General features: G+C 29.8%; 1 non-coding gene across 1 annotated transcript; it reads left to right on the plus strand.

Moving 5' to 3' along the window:
* Nucleotides 1–2,477: 2,477 nt before the first annotated feature.
* LOC125612222 lies at nt 2,478–2,584 on the plus strand. The gene has a single exon (XR_007342557.1). It is a non-coding gene; the product is annotated as a U6 spliceosomal RNA (small nuclear RNA).
* Nucleotides 2,585–3,071: the final 487 nt, after the last annotated feature.

Genomic DNA, 3,071 nt, shown 5'->3' on the forward strand with positions numbered 1-3,071 from the left:
GGCAAATTCTACTTCAACCTTCTAGGGTCCCCTCTCAAACATGGGAGCATTACTTCACTTTGCTTTAGTAAATTATTATACTTTGCTTTCAAAAAGGAAGGAAGGAAGAAAGGAATGAAAGAAAGAAAGAAGGACAAATGAAAAGAGGCACATACTCGTAGGTAACACAAAAATGAAAAAGTTAACCTAATCTAACTCTATAATTTAATCTGCAAATTGAGACATTTCTAAGACAAAAGATGACCTTGTTAAAAATCTGGTCATGGTCATGATGGCCCAAAACAGTCCACTACTAAGAAAACCAGGATAAATGGTTCCCCTGATTATTATTCCAATAGGAGTAACAGGGACAGTTGTTACTTGCCAACTGTGATTTACCAAAACTGCAGCATAGCCTGAGGAGGGTACCATGTCTATTCCATGTTGTTTTCCAGATGTCACTGAGCATACAACATTCATTCCAAATGCTGCCCCCTAGAGTGTCAGTCTGGTTTTTACATCTAGCTAAATTATCTTTACATAATTTAAATTATTTGTTCTTAACAACTCCAAGGTAGGTAATATTATACTCACTTTACAGGCAGGAAACTTATAAATGCTTGAATTAAACTGTACATGGTAAATGAGGTAACTGCTTTAAGCATCAGAAATCTTTCTTCCTCTTCCATACCTTTAAACATTATACTATATTTTTCCCTATTAAGAACCATGATTGGCAGATATAAACACTGGGAATTCAGCATAGTTCCCCCAAATTTATTCCATTCACATTATTTCCATTGTACTAGTAAAAAACTATGCATGCAAATTATACAGATGTGGGAACACTCAACATGAATAATTTTAAGTGGCAGACTATGTAAGTCATACCTTCAGTACTGATACTTTTATTTTGAATTTTTAAACAAATTAAGCCTTAGAATTGCAGTCATATGATTATTATTCATGGTCCATGAATTTCCACTCATTTAAAGATTCAAGAGTCCCTTCCTTGATGCAATCACTCAGTTAGCAATAGTTTGATTTGACATCAGTACCCAGCCACCTAAACATGTTCTTAAGTATATTCAGTTAAAAAGGAAATTAAAGCAATGTTAGTTTTGAAATTATGTTAAATATAAAGTAAAATGTGTTTTGAGTTTTCCAAAATCATCTTTTTAAAAATTAATTTTAAAATATTTATATGCTTTTGATTCAAACGAAAATCTAAATAACTCAAGGGAGGAGTGGGTACATAATGAAAAGAAATTCGATGGATGTATTAAATTTTAAATATTTATCAAAAATATTTTTTTGATAAATAATGGCTCCTTTTCTTTTTATATGGTGGACAGACAATGGAAAATGAATGTTAACATGGCAAACAAAATGTGTTAACAATGTATGTCAGTCTTAGGAAAACCTGTTAAACATCCAAAGCTATTATAATATTATTTGGATTTAAATAAAACAAAGTTGTTTTTTTTTTTTATCTAATATCTTTCTGTGCTAATTTCTTTCTACAGACAAGAAACACCAATAATTTAGAAAATAGGTAAATGCTTTCTCTGGATGGATAGATAATTACATATAAATATATAGATAAGGGGATAATTACTCTTTCTCTTTGTTTCCATTACTAAGCCACATAAAAGTGTCCAGGTAGATCAACCTACCTTGTAGCACATGATTTGTAACTGCAGTGTACTATGACACACCAGATATTAAGCTGGTGCATACAAGCAAAACAATAATGTTGTCATTAGGTATGGATATGCAGTTTAATTGGTAATTAAATGGTGACAGAGTCCTTGTCTTATAATGAATAATTTTGAACTTATTAAAAGGTTAATTAAGCAAGTGATAAAAATGTAGGAGTAATTACAAATTAATAGCAATAAAGTATGCAATTTATAAACAAGAAAGATGAGAAAAATGGAAAAAGTTCATCAATCTACAACAAAGGAAAAAATACAACACAAAATAACATAAATAATAACACTGATAAATGAACAAATTATAGATTTGCTTACTGTGCATACTAACTTTGAAAAATAAACATTTCTACATGACCAATATGTTTTAACAGGCATTTCCAGGAAGAATAAGGCATATGTAAGACATAACCTAGGCTGAGGTATTGATTCTTGTCTTGACACTAATTGGCTCTGTGGCCTTCAACAATTTACTTATGTCAATATAAGTAAACAATTTACTTATCTCAACTTTAATTTTATTTAATTTACTTATCTCAGTCTTTAATTTTAACTGTAGTTTGTAGATTGGGGAAAAAAGCTTTTTTTTCACAGTTTTTCTAGTAATCTCAATAAATTAAACTACTAATTCAATCTATTTATTTGTGTGTATATATATATATATATATATATATATATGCATATATATTCAAGAAATCTTTTTAAAAATATATTTGAACAATTACCTTTATGAATCCTACAGTGCATATCACAGTGCTTTCCGTTTAAAGATTAGTGTCATATATGTTCACTTTCCCAACACATATACCAAAATTGGAACAATGCAGAGATTATTAGGATGGCTACTGCGTAAGGATGACACACTAATTCTAGAAGTGTTCCATACTTTGAAAATCTGTGACATCTTAAATAAATGACCTAATGATGCATCTTAGGACCTTAGAAAAACAAGAACAAATCAATACCAAGAACAGTAGAAGAAAGAAATAATAAAGATGAGTGCTGAATTTAATGAACTACATATATATACTCACGCACAGACACGCCCACCCACAAAGATCAATGAAAGAAAGAGTTGGTTATTTGAAAAGATAACCAAAATTCATAAACACTTACTGAAACCAAAATTGAGAGAAGACCCAAGAGAAAAAAATTAGAGATGAATAAAGGGTTATGATAAAATTTAGAGAATCATTAGGGACTACATTAAAACATGAGAAATTATACTTCATTTATGTATGATGCATCATAGTGCATTCAACTGTCATTATAACTAATTCAACAAATTAGAAAATCCTCAAAAAAACATACATTCCAAAGAATTAGAAAATCTAGAAGAAATATATAAATGTCCAGATACATACAACCTACAAAATG

The sequence above is a fragment of the Marmota marmota genome, unplaced genomic scaffold (genome assembly GCF_001458135.2).
Source record: "Marmota marmota marmota unplaced genomic scaffold, marMar, whole genome shotgun sequence".
In the NCBI taxonomy this organism is placed as follows: domain Eukaryota; kingdom Metazoa; phylum Chordata; class Mammalia; order Rodentia; family Sciuridae; genus Marmota; species Marmota marmota.